Source organism: Lontra canadensis, unplaced genomic scaffold (assembly GCF_010015895.1).
Source record: "Lontra canadensis isolate GAN:19392208 unplaced genomic scaffold, GSC_riverotter_1.0 scaffold11, whole genome shotgun sequence".
Taxonomy (NCBI): domain Eukaryota; kingdom Metazoa; phylum Chordata; class Mammalia; order Carnivora; family Mustelidae; genus Lontra; species Lontra canadensis.
Genome location: NW_022631005.1, coordinates 20625940 through 20642811, shown reverse-complemented (window position 1 = coordinate 20642811; position 16872 = coordinate 20625940).

The following is a 16872-nucleotide window of genomic DNA, read 5'->3' as shown; positions in this document are numbered from 1 at the left end:
TTTATCCATTTATCTGTTGATGGACATCTAGGTTCTTTGCACAGTTTGGCTATTGTGGACATTGCTGCTATAGACATTTGAGTGCATGTGCCCCTTCAGATCATTATGTTTGTATCTTTAGGGTAAATACCCAATAGTGTGATTGCTGGGTTGTAGGGTAGCTCTATTTTCAACTTTTTGAAGAACCCCCATACTGTTTTCCAGAGTGGCTGCACCAGCTTGTATTCCTGCCAATGGTGTAGGAGGGTTCCCCTTTCTCTCCATCCTTGCCAACACCTGTCACTTCCTGCGTGGTTAATTTTAGCCATTCTGACAGGTGTGAGGTGGTATCTCACTGTGTTTTTGATTTGGATTTCCCTGATGCCAAGTGATGTTGAACACTTTTTCATGTGTCTGTTGGGCATTTGGTTGTCTTCTTTGGAAAAGTTCATGTCTTCTGCCCATTTCTTGATTGGATTATTTGTTCTTTGGGTGTTGAATTTCATAAGTTCTTTATAGATTTTGGATACTAGCCCTTTATCTGATATGTCATTTACAAATATCTTCTCCCATTCTGTCGGTTGTCTTTTGGTCCATTAGAAGAAACTACTTCCCTAAATTTTAAAGAAAGAAAAACTTACATATACATACACAAAAATAGGGTAAACATGATGAAGGGATGGAATATGACTGTAAAGATGAAAATTTAAAAAGATTCTAAAAAAGGAATTGATAAGAAGTTGGTTAAAAAAAGAAAAAAATGTGATCAGGCTGGAGACTAGAATAAAGCAATATGCTAGATTTAGGGTATATTTTGATCTGTTAGAAGAAACTGTAATCCCAGAGTTTTAAAGAAAGAAAAAGTTATATGTATACAAAAAATAAGGTTAAATACAGTGAAGGGATAGAATATGACTATAATAATGAAAATTTAAAAAGACTTTTAGAAAGCTATTGTTAAGATAAAATCATTAAAAGAGGTTAAAATAAGAAAGGGGAAAATTTAAAAAAAACAGAATAAGAAAAAAAAATTTAAAAAATTTAACTATTAAAGACTAAAGAATCATGGAGAAAAAGCCATGATTCCTATGTGCTGTATTCCTCTATCACTGGTGTTTTATAGTTCTCATTGATCGGTAAACATGGTCTTGGCTGCATGTTCTTGCTGATCTTCTGGAGGAGGGGTCCGTTGCAGTGATTCTCAAATGTCTTTGCCCAAGGCGGAATTGCACTGCTCTTGCCAGGGGCCAGGCTAAGTAATTTGCTCAGGTTCACTCTCAGGAGCTTTTGTTCCCTGAACGCTTTCCGTACAGCTTTGTAGGAGGAGAATGAAGATGGAGGCCTCCAAATCTTTGTCCCAGAGGAGCCAAGAGCTCAGGGCCCCACTCCTCAGTGTGCCTTCAGAGAAAAGCAGTCAATCCCTTCTGTGTCCCTGGTCTCTGCCGAACTCTGAGCTCACCTGGCCTATGACCGGGTGTTTCTAACTCTAGCGCACAGCCCCGTTTGGAGTCTCCAAACTCAGCAGATTACTGCAACATGCTCCCACACTGCTCCTCCTGGTGGAGGAAGTGAGTTTCCCTGGATCTACCACTTGTGGGGTCCCTGCCTGAAGGACAGTAGCCTGACTGTGCCAGAAATCATGGTTTGTGGCAACCCTGAGCTGATAGCACTCCTTGCCTCCGTCTCTGTAGCCAGCTTGCCCACTCTGATACCTGAGAGCTCTGCCACACTCAGGCACCCCTGGTCTTTCTGTGACCCTGAGGGACCTGAGACTACATTGTCCCAGAGAGAGATCCACCCCCCACTTAGCCCCTGGAGTGGTGTCCCTCAATGGAGCAGACTTTTAAAAGTTCCAATTTTGTGTTCCGCTGCTCTATTGCTTGCCAGAAGCCAGCCCCTTCCTCCGCAGTCTATCTTTCTATATATCGCCTCAGATTCACTTCTCATGCCCTACCTTCCAAGAAGTGGTCACTCTTCCATTCCTAGAATTGATATTATTCTTTCTTCAATCTCCTGTTGAGTTTGTATGTGTTCAGAATGTTAGATAACTATCTAGCTGAATTTCTGGAACCAGATGAAATTTAGGTCTCCTACTCCTCTGCCATCTTGCCTCTTCTCTCCCCCACACTTTCAAATGCATTATGGAGATGGATATATTTAGCAGTTGGTGAAATACTTACTTGGATTTCTTGACCTGTGGAGTAACAACTGATATGTTAGAAAGAGCAAAGTGGAAAATTCTAAAATCTGCCCACACTTCAAGTCAAGATAGTAAATCAGAATCAATACTTCAGTCCTGTGTAGAAATGTAGAGATTAGTGCTATCCTTAAATACTAAAGGATTCAGGCTGATGACTCCCATCATATTTCCCATTTAACACATCAGTATATTTTTGGCAACAGGTAGATGGATGATGGTAAATATCAACTAACTACCATAAACTTAATGAGGTATTGTATTCAGTACCAGATACGGTATCTTTAACCCAAGAATGAGAACTACTCCTTCACTATATCTCAATGCAAAGTCAACAAAAGGGATGTGTTGTGAAATAAAGATGAATCTTTTAGGAATAAGTTCGTAGGCAGAGAGAAAGGCTATATTAGATAAGAATAGATGATTACAAATAGTGATAAGGTATAACTGATGGAACAATATTCTAAAATTAGAATTGAGATATCAATGTAGGTGATAGAATTGAAGCATAGTAGGAATGTTCTTTCTCATATCCCTACAACAAAGGAAAATATACAGACCTTTTGTGCTAGAAATGTAGAAATTAAGGAGATAGTTTCTATCTTTACAGTGAAGTATGAATCTGTTTACACTTAGATAAACCATTATCATTTATCATCAATCTCCATTTTTGTTTTCATAATGTTGTGTTAAGTAGTTTTACTTATGTTGTCTTCTCAATAATGCAGGCCCTTGAATCTACAACTCCTATTTTATATCATAATTTTTAATAGCAATAGTTTAGCTATTTTGCCATTTTCTCCTGGTGGACTTGGCTGACCAAGAGCATAAAAAAGGAAAAATCTCTCCTCTCTTATTGGTGATTTTATTTATTTGGGTCTTTCCTCTTTTCTTTTTGTTAAGTCTGGCTTATTACAAAAAGATTTTTATAAATTTTTTTCAAGGAACCAGCTCCTGGTTTCATTTTCATTTCTATTGTTTTGTTTGTTTGTTTGTTTCTGTATCACTTATTTCTGCTCTAATCTTTATTATTTCAGTTCTTCTGCTGGATATAGGCTTCCTTTGCTGTTCCTTTTCTCACTCCTTTAGGTATAATGTTAGGTTGTGTATTTGAGACTTTTCTTGCTTCTTGAGGTAGGCTTGCATTGCTATATATTTCCTTTTTATGGCTATTTTTTACATCTCAAAGGTTTTGGACCATAGTGTTTTCATGGTCATTTGTTTCCATGTATTTTCTTTTTATTTCATCTTTATTTTCCTGGTTGACCTATTCATTCTTCAGTAGAATTTTCTTTAATCTTCATGTATTTGTAATTTTCCTTTTTTTTTTTTTTTTTTTTTCCTGGTGGTTGACTTCAAATTTCATTGTATTGTGGTCTAAAAACATGCATGGTATGATCTCAATCTTTTTGTACTTGTTAAGGCCTAATTGTGACCCACTATGTGATCTATTCTGGAATGTCCCACGTGCACTTGAAAAGATTATATATTCTGCTGCTTTAGGATGAAAGGTTCTGACTGTATCTGTTAAATCCATCTGGTCCAGTATATCATTCAAGGCCATTGTTTCCTTGTTGATTTTCTGCTTACATGATCTGTCCATTGCTGTAAGTGGGGTTTTAAAGTCCCCTATTATTATTGTATTATTATCAATGAGTTTCTTTATGTTTGTTATTAATTGTCTTATATATTTGGGTGTTTCCAAGTTAAGGGCATAAGTATGTACAATTGTTAGATCTATTTGTTGGATCAATCCTTTTATTGTGATATAGTGCCCTTCTTCATCTTTTGTTACAGTCTTTGGTCTAAAATATAGTTTGTTTGATAAAAGTATTACTACTCTGGCTTTCTTTTGATGTCCAACTGCATGATAAACGATTCTCTATTCCCTCACTTTCAATCTGCAAGTATCCTCAGGTCTAAAATGAGTCTCTTATATGCAGCATATAGATTTTTTTTTAATCCATTCTGAATGAGAGAGGAGAGATCATAACCAACATCACAGAAATACAATTATAAGGGAATATTATGAAAAATTATATGACAACAAATTGAGCAATCTGGAAAAAATGGATAAATTCCTAGAAAAATATAAACTACCAAAATTGAAACAGAAAGGAAGAAAACTTGAACAGACCAATAACCAGCAAAGAAATTGAATCAGTAATCAAAAATTTCCCAATAAACAAGAGTCTAGGGCCAGATGGCTTCCTGGAGGAATTGTACCAAACATTTAAAGAAGATTTGATACTTATTCTTCTCAAACTGCTCCAAAAAATAAAAAAGAATGGAAAGCTTCCAAATTTATTCTGTGAGGCCAGCATTAGCTTGATTCTAAAACCAAAGACCCCACTAAACAAGAGAATTACAGGCCGATATCCCTGATGAACATGGATGCAACAATTCTCAACAAGATAGTAACAAATCGAATCCAATACTACATTAAAAGAATCATTCACTTCTATCAGTGGGATTTGCTTCTGGTTGTAAGTGTGGTTCAATATTCACAAATCAATCAGTGTGACACACTGCATTAATGAAAGAAAGGATAAGAACAATATGATCCTCTCAATAGATGCAGAAAAAAGCATTTGACAAAATACAACATCCGTTCTTGATAAAAACCCTCCACAAAGTAGGGATAGAGGAAACATACTTCAAGATGATAAAGGCTATATTTGAAAGACCCACACTCAATATCATCCTCAATGGGAAACAACTGAGAGCTTTTCCTCTATGGTCATACTGAAAGTCCTTCCTCAGACATGAGACAACTAAAAGAAATTAAAGACACCCAAATCTTCAAGGAGGAAGTCAAATTTTTACTATATGCAGATGATATAATACTCTGTAAAAAACCTGAAAGACTTCCCCCCAAAATTGCTAGAACTGATACACAAATTCAGTAAAGTCTCAGGATACAAAATCAGCATACAGAAATCAGTTGCATTTCTATAAACCAATAATGAAGCAGTAGAAAGAGAAATCAAGGAATTGATTCCATTTACAATCTCAACAAAAACCATTAAGATACCTAGGAATAAGCCTAACCAAGGTGGTAAAAGATCTATACTCTGAAAACTATAGAACAATTATGAATGAAACTGAGGAAGACCCAAAGAAATGGAAAAACATTCCATGCTTATGGACTGGAAGGACAGTATTATTAAAACGCTTATGGAATGAGAGGAGATATTTGCAAATGACATATCCAATGAAGGGTTAGTATGCAAAATCTATAAAGTACTTAATCAAACTCAACACCCAAAAACAAATATTCCAGTTAAGAGACAGGCAGAAGGCATGAATAGACATTTTTCCAAAGAAAACATCCAGATGGATAACAGACACGTGAAAAGATGCTCAGCACCACTCATCATCAGGGAAATGCAAATCAAAACCATGATGAGATATCACCTCACACCTGTCAGAATGGCAAAAATTAACAACACAGGAAACAACAAATGTAAGCAAGGATGTGGGAAAGGGAAACCCTCTTACTCTGTTGGTGGGAATACAAACTAGTGCAGCCACTCTGGAAAACAGTATGGGGGTTCCTCAAAAAGTTAAAAATAGATGCCATATGAACCAGTAATTGAACTACTAGGTATTTATCCAAAGTATACAAAAAGACTGATTTGAAGGGCATAGGCACCCTGATGTTTATAGCAGCATTATCCACAATAGATGGATAATTTCTTTATATGAAGAGCCTAAATATCTATTAGTATCTATCTACACACACACACACACACACACACACACACACACACACACCATGGAATATTACTCAGCCATCAAAAAGAATGAAATCTTGCCATTTGCATTGATGTGGATGGATGTAGAGTGTATTATGTTAAGTGAAATAAGTCAGCTTAAGAAAGACAAATATCATATAATTTCACTCATATGTGGAATATAAACAGATACAATAGAAACAAAAACAGATGAACATAGGAGAACAGGGGAAAATGAGAGGCAAACAAACCATAAGAGACTCTTAATTATAGGGAACAAACTGAGGGTTGATGGAGGGGAGGTGGTAAGAGGATGTACTAAACGCACGATGGGTATTAAGAAGCACACTTGTGCTATGTGCTGGGTGTTATATGTAAGTGATGAATCACTAAATCCTACACCCAAAACTAATATTACACTGTATGTTAACTAACTGGAGTTTAAATAAAAACTTGGAAGAAAAAGAAAAACAAAGAAAATGGTGAGGTCTCAGAGTTTCAGATTGTCAAAATAATCCTAAGGAAGGAATAAATTTAAAGGGTCACAGAACATTACTAAAATTATTAAGAATGGAAAAATGGTCATGTAAAGACACAAGAAGGTAGAAATGGGAATATAACATTCTAAGGGCATGAAGGTACTGAGAAAGAAGAGGACATATTGAGGGGATTTAAAAAGGAGGTTCAGTGTAAATGATAGAAGGGTGGTCAATAATGATCATTTCAAAATTGAAGATTTTGGAGTGGATCATTCTAAGAGATGAGAAGGTTCAAGGTATAAAGCAAAGACTGGGCAACTAACATAAAGGAAAAACAAAGAATCGAGAAGTTGAGAAAATGAAGAAGCCGCAAGACTGCAGTGATTGAAATTCTTCTGATGAAGGTGTGGGGCCATAACCAGCAAATGAACAGATGAATGAAATGAAATGAATGAAATCAAAAGGATGAATGGAAGGAGGAGCTCCAGGAAATGTGTAACGCAGACTTTTCATAACTGATTGATTCACTGAGAAAAGTTAGAAGAGAAAAAAGGGAGGCCTCCAAAAGGTTTTGTATCCTGCACCACCCCCCCAAACCTAACCCAAGCCTGTTGCATGAGCATAGTAAGAAATAAAAATACACAAATTTGACACCATTTCTATATTTCTGTCCAGTTTATTTAGTTGTTTTATTAATTGAGAAAGTAGTATCTCATTATTCATATGACTCAGGTTCTAATGTCAGCATTTTACATATATGTGATTTGAATTACCATCGTCATTATCATTATAATTATTATAATTACCATCAGCATTATAATTGCTGTTCTTATTCTTCTAGTGTGAAATATATTATAAAACAAAACATGAATCCAATTTTTGTGGAACCCCTAATACATTTATGCTGTACCAAAGAGTTAAGCATATCCTAGTCTGAAAACCAATGTCATACTTTCATCAATCCAGAGTAAACACACTTTATAAATAAGGTATACTTTTTTTTTAAATAAAAGAGGAAATTAAATCTCAGTGAGCTAAACAGCTTGCTGATAACAATGCATCCTAAGAGTAGTGAAGTTGAGACTTAAATCCAAGACTATGACATCAACCCTTCACAGTAGAGTTTAGGCTACTGTTTGAGTAGGACTTACTTAAACTTATTTGAGTGCTCTGGATAGCCACAAAATCATTGATTTAGTCTCAACATTTTTTTTTTCTCCTTAAATGAAGAAGACACTGCCTGTTCTGTTCTCTTATCATTTGTTTATGGTGTGCCCAGCCCCCCTCTCGTGTTGACATGAGGTTGTGTTGAATGTTTTCTAATCAAACTTTTGTCAGACGTGGCTTGACTTAAAATTCCCTCCTACAAGAAAGTTCTCCCTCACAGGAGTGCTATGCTTGTTATTCTCCTTTTAGAGACACCCGCATGTCTTTCAAGATGGAATCTCTGTAAAGGGCTGCTCAGTTGAATTAAGATGAAGGATGACAGGAGATGCTAGTAGGAAACAGGCCTCCATGAGCTGCCTCATTGTGAGTTCGAGGAGGTGCAGACGCTGTAAACTCTAACAGAGGTTGCCTGCTCTAAAGAGAAGAACACGAGAGAGGCGAAGAAAACAAATCTCTGCCTACTTTACATTTTTGTGTCAATGTGCTAGTGAATTAAGTTCTGGTGTTAAACTAAGACTTGTTTCCTGCTGGTGTATTTATATGTATTTTGTGTGTGCTTTTCCTGTCCGTCTCTCTTTCAGCACCCACATCTATGCAAGGATACACAGGGAGGAGGAGTGAGGCTAGAAACTGGGCAGACAAAAGCATCTCTGCAAGTTAAAAAGGTAAACATTGAGCGGCGGAAAGCCCTCCCCGTATAACCTAAGATCCTAACTGGGAAAGTAGAAATGTGTGGCGGCTTCCGGGAAAATATCCACCCTGGGATCCTTGTAGCTTGGACATGTGTGTGTGGGCTTCACAGGGAAGGCAGAATCTGTAGGACTGAGAGTCCGCGTGGCAGCCTGACCCCAGGTGCTGGAGACCGCAGCCCCTGTGGCTGATTACAACTTGCTTTCTTACGACAGGTGGCAGGAGGTAGGCAGTGTTTTCTGCTTCCCTCCAGGGCTCAGTGACCTTGCTGTGTGAAGTAAAGAGTAAAAGAGGTGTTTGGTTTTTTTTTTTTTTTTAATGTAGATGCATCCAGTTTCGGCCTTGGAGAAAAATGAAGGTGGCCTCTCTGGTGGAGTTCTACAATAGGAAGGAAAAATAAAAGAGACAAAAAAATGAAAATGAAAAAGCAAATAACAGAAAAAAAGCCTCCAGGTGGTGAGAGAAATGGATTTTGTGGAGTAAATTTTTCACAGGATTTCTCAACATCCAAGCACTTAATTAGAATTTTATTTAATCTCCTCAACAATGGGAACACATTGAAGGGCTTGTGCTTTAAAAAGATGAATGTGATTGCTGTGTCAGGGCACAGAGAAAAGAGCCACCAGAGGTGGAGGGAACATTAGGAGGTTTTTATAGTCTTCCAGAAGAGAGGTAATAAAGACCTGGACACTTAATACTGGATATATATGTTATGTAGTATTTTCTGTTAATTAAACTTCTTAGTATAACCGTGCAGGAGAGAACTTGTTCTATATTTTATGGATTTCCAGGAGTGCTAGGAAAAGGGGAGAATATGCCACCAAGCAATAGTCCATTAAAAATTAATTTCTGCTGAAATTCATTAAAGCTTGAAGGGATGATGTGGTTATATATGTACCCTTCCTAATAAATCCCTTTGGGTATATGCATCTAGGAGTCATATATTAAAATGGGGTAAAATATAGACAATATTTATATGGCAACAAGCATGGTCAGATGGTAAATGAAGGCATTTAATGTTGAGAAATTTCGAACAGCTTTCCCCTGTAAATAAGCTACACTATAAAGCACACATACGAATTCTCCTAATGCAGTTGAGTATTAACTTCTCATGCATGAATGCACAGATTATTAAACAATTAAATTAAGTGTAATTCAGAGGCTGGAAAAGTGGGGACATCTGAAATTAATCTGTTAATTATTAGCTGCATCAGAAGGGTCTTTAGAACAAAATAAACAAAGTGGTAAATTAAATTCCACCTTGTTGGAAAGTTGAACGTGGTTGACTCCATTTGCAAGTAAAAGCATGGAAGATGTAACTGACTAGTAAAATCCCCCATTTTTCTTTAGCTTTTCCTGCTTACTTTGACAAGAAGGGAAGAGAGGCATGCGGGAATGGATCATGAAATAACTGTTCAGGGCTTGCTGTGAAAGCTGGAGCATCATGGCAGTGGCACTCGCTTGACAGCTGGTCAAGTTTACAGTTTGAGCTTGTGTTTGGAAAGGTGAATACATTTTCACATCTTATCACTGCCAGTTTAAGTAGAATTCATTTCTAAGAGCACAAAAATGGAGTTTTTATGTAGAGACTGTCCTAGAACCTGCCCCAAGAGGTCCTGCACAAAGAGGACAAAAGCCGCAACTATGGGCCATACACCGTGGCACCCGCATTTCTGCCTCTGCTGGGATCTGCTTGCTTCACAAGGAAATGAAGAATCAAAGCTCCTCGTTGTTTCTGCTTCTAAGTATGAACCTTGGCTCTGGAGTTTGGTGTATGTGTTTCTGTTCTATAAACTGATGCTGGAGGGGACACCAGCAGTCCCATTCACTTGTTCCTGTAGCAGTTAAAGAATAGTTTCTTTTAAAAATATTTCCTGGACTCTTTCTTTTGTAAAAAGAGCAATTGCCATAAAAGAGTGACATAATGGAGGCTTTTTATTCAGCAAGCAGGTTTTAAAACCATTCTTTTTATTTCATAGTTAGTTTTTGCTCCAAGTTTTGTCTTTTCCCATATGAGATACAAATATGGCAAGTTCCTTAAAGATACACGGTTCCTAGCTCCATTTATAATTGAGTTTAAACAGATTTAAGAGTAGGTTAAATTCATATGCATTATTTTTTCAAAGGTACCACAAGTCTATACTCAGTAAACCAAGTACAATAATTTAAAGAGCAGGAAAAAAAATTTTCTATAATATTTACATATTGAATACAGTGTATTTAAAATTAATTTTTGGCAGATTAAAGGGCAATAAATCACATATATTTGAAACCCTGAAAACTGAAGCCATGTAATAAATCACATTTTTCAGAAACAACTAAAATTAAAGAAATCTAAAGTACAAAATAATGTGTGTATTTCAGATATCACCTGTGCAAATTCCGCTACACAGCCTAGATGGGAGAGAGTGGACATGAACATTCTGAGTACAGGCGATTCAGCCTGTCCTTTCTCTAGTCACCAGGAGCAAGCATGAGGAGAAACATGAATCAGGGCACCTGGGTGGCTCAGTGGATTAAAGCCTTTGTCTTCGGCTCAGGACATGATCCCAGGGTCCTTGGATCGAGCCCCACATCGGGCTCTCTGCTCAGCAGGGAGCCTGCTTCCTCCTCTCTCTCTCTCTCTCTCTGTCTGCCTGTCTCTCTGTCTACTTGTGATCTCTGTCAAATAAATAAAATCTTAAAAAAAAAAAAAAAAAAAGAAAAGAAACATGAATCAATGTCCTTCCCCAGCTGGTCTGTGTTCCCTGATACCTCTCAGAGTGTGTACAGATCACTGTATTAAGGGAGATTTTAGTGCTTACAAATATCTCCCTATCATTCATCCCCCTTGGCATCGTATGGGAGGCCGCAATAAGGCTTGAGACGAGGACCAAACCAGGCCCTGACTTGTGCCTCCTTTAAAGTCCAAATAACCTAACAAAAGGTTTAGGATGGAAAAAGTTGAGTAGCACTGAGAAAGGGTCTGTGCTATGTGTTGCGTGCTCGCCTACGTGACTTCCCACACGCTTGCTAAACAAATGAGAACAATTTGGTTGGGGTCATAAGTTCATGGCTGGTCCTTGCTGCCCTAGTACAGCTCATAATTTACTTTCAGGTTTGCTGTATCAATACAGAACAATTGTACTGGCATCAGCCATTTGGCGTCATGAGGTCTGCTTATAGTTAAGTGTGAAACTTATTATGGGAACTCGTGGTTGTTTAACTAGACACAGATGTATTGCTTCTCCTATTGTAATATCACTATATATATGGCCCTAATGCTTTGAATAAACTTAGCACTGTTGGACATCCTCCTCAGTGCTCCTCCTGCCCTCATCTCTCTGCTTCTCGAGTTCTTTTCTCCATCCTCTTACCCTCACTTTCCTGGTCGACTTGTCATGCCAGCCACAACAAGTGGCGCCTGAACAGGGACCTGAGAACATTTCAAGGGAGTGCACATACAGGCAAGTAGTTGCCGACAGGTAAGAGGAGCCCGGGTTGATAGGTGATAGCAGGAGTAAAATAACATGGGGCAATTGCAGTCTATGGAACAGGTCTTCTTTATGACTGCTTTGTAAGCCCTTATGAAGCAAAAAAGGTCCAAGGTCTCTAAAAGGACCTTGCAGGTAATTATGTAAATAAGCCTTCTTCTAGTAAACCTAGGTTGCTGGGCCATCCCTAGCAAAGGGGACTCTGACTTTATCTCTCTCTTTTCCTAATAGACATGGGGGCTTCTCCCTCACTCAATTCCAGTGTTAATGGCTATAACTGGAGCCAACTGGGGTTAGTCTAACTCGAGACAGAGACTGTAGGGAATATTCCCAAGCAGCTGCCGAAACTCTCTTTGTTTTGGGGAAGTTTCCCTGTCTTCTCTGGCCCCACTTGGACTGCTTAACCCCTCCCCCCTTGCTGGTGGGAAAGCATGGCGTCTGTTCCTCTCTCGGAGCTGATGAGCTCTAAAACTGGGAATCCTTTCTCTACCTCCTAGCAGCACTTTGTTTCTTCTGTCTCCCCCTTCTCCTGTTTCTGCACCAACGTGTGTGCAGCCTGCATGACTAGCCTTTAGATCATGCACCACGGCTCCTTCTCTCTTCACTGTCAAGGAGCAAGAAGAGCACCCCCTGGACCTAATGACCCCCACTCCAGATCTCCCCACTCGTGTCTCAGGTAAACATTCAAATTGGAGTGGGCCCAGGTGGAACGTAAGTCAGTATTGAAACTAAGTTAAGTTTGTTGGTTTAATTAAGATAGACATGTCTTTGAAGTTACAGCAGTAAATGTGAAGCTTTTATTTTATCAAAGTTCACTGAATGTCAAATAAGCTCGTGTTATTTGTTAAAATCTGTTAGCAAAACAATTGGTTAATACTTAGTCTTTCCTAGAGATTAAGGTGTTTCTAAGAGTACAAAATTCTACTAACTGTAAGACTGATAAAAATAACATTTTATTAAAGATAAAAGGTAATTTTGTCCTAAATAAGATGGTTGTTTGGAAGAAAATGGCTTGGGACAAAACCTAAATGCAAAAGAAAGTTGTAGAAGGTTTATGAAGGGAAACCTTCAGAAAAGGAGAAAAAGACTAGATGCCTGATCCTGTCCTCTGCAGAGGATGTGGTTTTGTTTGTGTTTTTCCTCAGGATGAGGATACCCCACGCTGGCTTCCAGAAAGGTGGTGCCGTATCCTTGCATCTCCAACAGAGGATGGCTCGCCTCATGTTGAACGGCCAGAAGAGAGAAAAAGACGTCTCCCCCCCCCCTTTACAGCTGGAGGGATGTTTCATGCAGAACTCTGGAAACTGGTTGCTGCTCTGGGACGAATCAGAGTGCAAATAGCCAGGAGTGGTTATACTGCCACAAAAGACTTCAATCTGACTTTGCGGGCCTGTGTTCCTAGACCTTTTTTACTGGTAGTGGGCTCGGGATCAATAGTTCTCACCTCTTTCCAAGGGGGACATCTATTGTATAATATCCATTGTGACCATTGTGTGTTAACAAATTGTCTACCTGTGTCCCTGCCTTCGTCAAGCACAGGTCCCATGATAGTGTTTGTAACTATGCAACCTCCATATATGTTATTACCTGTAGAAGTAGAAGGACCTTGGTATGCTAATTATGGTTATCAGTTTGCCCTTGAATTACAGTTGCAGCTCAAATGAGTCAAACGTTTTCTGGGTCTATTGATAGCAGGAATAGCAGCACTAGTAACACTCATTCTGGTTGTTTACTGGACTCCTCATTATATTACTTGCTTTTTTTAAAATATGGTACATTGTACAGAATCGTACTGGACAGCAACGATTACACACGCAAGCACAAATTCATATGCTTAACTTATTTAAAAAAGGAAGGGGGAGATGTGGGAGGCTGCAATAAGGCTTGAGACGAGGACCAAACCAGGCCCTGACTTGTGCCTACTTTAAAGTCTGAATAACCTAACAAAAGGTTGAGGACAGGAAAAGTTGAGTAGCACTGAGAAAGGGTCTGTGCTATGTGTTGTGTGCTCGCCTATGTGACTTCCCACACTCTTGCTAAACAAATGAGAGCAATTTGGTAGGGGTCATAACTTCATGACTGGTCCTTGCTGCCCTAGTACAGCCCATAAATTACTTTCAGGTTTGCTGTATCAATACAGAACAATTGGGGGCACCTGGGTGGCTCAGTGGGTTAAGCCACTGCCTTTGGCTCAGGTCATGATCTCAGGGTCCTGGGATCGAGTCCCACATTGGGCTCTCTGCTCAGCAGGGAGCCTGCTTCCCTTCCTCTCTCTCTGCCTGCCTCTCTGCCTACTCTTGCTCTCTCTCTGTCAAATAAATAAATAAAATCTTAAAAAAAAATACAGAACAATTGTACTGGCATCAGCCATTTGGCATCATGAGGTCTGCTTATAGTTAAGTGTGAAACTTCTTATGGGAACTCGTGGTTGTTTAACTAGACACAGATGTATTGCTTCTCCTATTGTAACATCACTATATATATGGCCTTAATGTTTTGAATAAACAGCACTGTTGGACATCCTCCTCAGGCTCCTCCTGCCCCCATCTCTGCTTCTCGAGTTCTTTTCTTCATCCTTTTACCCTCACATTCCTGGTCGATTTGTTGCACTGGCCACAATAGCTTTGAAACACAAGCCAACTAGATCCAATGCTCAATGGAAAAATAGTGATCTATCCCAATCTGGAGGGAAAACAAATGCCTGTGTGGGATGTGTGTCATCGTGGAGTCCCACTTACTCCTCGGACACAGTGCTTCTCTAAGGGGTCAAAGTATCATGCACTTGGTGTCTTTACACAAAAGAAATGTGTTCTCTCACAGTCTGGAGGCTAGAAATCTGAAATCATAGTGTTGGCAGGGCCATGCTCTTTCTGAAGACTCTAGGAGGGACTCAGCTGCATGCTTTTCTCCTACCTTCTGGTGTTATTGGCCATCTTGGACTATCCCTGGCTTTTAGATGAATCACTCCAATCTCCAATTTCTACTTCCGTGGTCATGGTGTTCTCTCTGTGTCTGTGTTTCTATCTGTGTCTTGTCTCTTCTATTTTTGAAGACACGATCACGTTCCGTTAGGGCCCTCATCTTAACTTGATTTCCTCTGCAAAGACCCTATTTCCAAATAGTATCACATTCACAGGTACCAGAGTACTGGTACCACAGGTACTTCAAGATATTTGGGGGGGGAGGGGTGATTTAAAATTCAACACACAATGGGGTCTTGCAGTTAATTTTGACCACAAAAAAATTGTTTTTTCCTTCTGTACTGACTTGAAACGTGAATTCTCATTTAGAATGTAATTCTGTGGAACATATATCAGAAATATTTCATTAAAGAGTGTTTTATATTATGTTAAATTTCTTTTCCAAAAAGAAACATTTATTCTTGTAAGAATTGATCATACATTTGTCTAAATATCCAGCTATAATCAGAATCCCAGAGAAGATACTAGGATAATACTATACTTTTCCTATGTCTTTTTTTTTTTTCTCTCTTGTTAATATTTGTTCCCCCTATGTCTGAGCTGACAGGAAAAGATACAAAGATTTAAGGCTACCTCAACTGTAATTAAGTTTAATCAGAGTATGTAATTATATAGAGTGAAAAGTTAAGCCAAACTAGTGTCAATTATCTTAAAAAAAAATAGCTTTCCTGATTTAACCAATTCCCCCTCTTTGCTTTAGGCAGCTTTAAATTTAGTAAATCTTGAAAAGATAGGGTAAATCTCACTGACTTACATGAAAATAAACTATAAGCAGATTCATTTTTATTTTCCTTTAAAAAAAAAGATTTTATTTATTTAGTTTGAGAGGGAGAAAGAGAGAGCACAAGCAGGGAGAGAGGCAGGCAGAGGAAGAACAAGCTCCCTGCTGAGCAGGGATCCTGAATGGGGAAGCTATTCCAGGACCCGGGGATTATGACCTGAGTCGAAGGCAGTCAATTAACCAACTGAGCCAACCAGACGTCCCAAGAAATACATATTTTAATGGGGCAAACACCTTTACACCCAGTCCCGGGGTCAAAAATAGAACGTTGTCAGTCATTCAAGAAGACATTCCCCGTGCCTGTCCCAAGGTCAATAAACCTCTGTTCTCTCACTAAAAAGTAACCATTCTCCTGACTTACAGCAATCGCTTCTTAGTGTTTATTATCCAAATGTGCCTTTCTAAATTTTTTTTAAGATTTTATTTATTTATTTGACAGACAGAGATCACAAGTAGGCAGAGAGGCAAGCAGAGAGAGAGAGGGGAACGGAATGCAGGTTCCTTGCCGAGCAGAGAGCCCACGCGGGTCTCAATCCCAGGACCCGGGGACCATGACCTGAGCCAAAGGCAGAGGCCTCAACCCACTGAGCCACCTAGGTGCCCTCTAAATGTGCATTTCTAGACACAATTGTTTGATCTTGTAAATTTAGATTTTTTGTCCAGATGTTTCTGTTTCCCTGATACTCTTTGCTATGTGTCCCAGTGCACTGTGTAGCCTAAGATTTGGCAGCTGGATCAAGAGGTCTCCTGAGACTCAGATATGATACCGCTGGTGGTGTATTTTTTGTCAGGGGCACAGAATGTCTGGGTGTCTCTCTTTTTGTGTAGTTAGAAGTTGTGATGATCAATAATGTACTTATTCATTGGGAGTTGCAAAACTGTGATATTCCAGTTATAAAATTTGTTTTTCATGTGTTAGTTGAAATAGGTTTTTATTTTTTTTATTTTTTTTATTTTTTTTTAAGATTTTTTATTTATTTATTTGACAGAGAGAGAGATCACAGTAGACAGAGAGGCAGAGAGAGAGAGTGAAGCAGGCTCTCTGCTGAGCAGAGAGCCTGATGCGGGACTCGATCCCAGGACCCCGAGATTATGACCTGAGCCGAAGGCAGCGGCTTAACCCACTGAGCCACTCAGGGGCCCCTGAAATAGTTTTATATAGAAATGCTTACCTTCATTTATAATTTTGTAAACCCAGTAGCCAATTTCATATAGGAAAGGCAAGACAAATGCTTCATCCTTTAACTTAATTTACTAGTTTGCTATCATCTCTGTAGGGTACCAGTTAGTTTTTCCATTTTTAATCATTGATTTAAACATATTTGATGGATTTCAATGAATTGTACTTATCTATTTTGAGGCTCAAACTGTTCCTGTAAGAGCCTCTT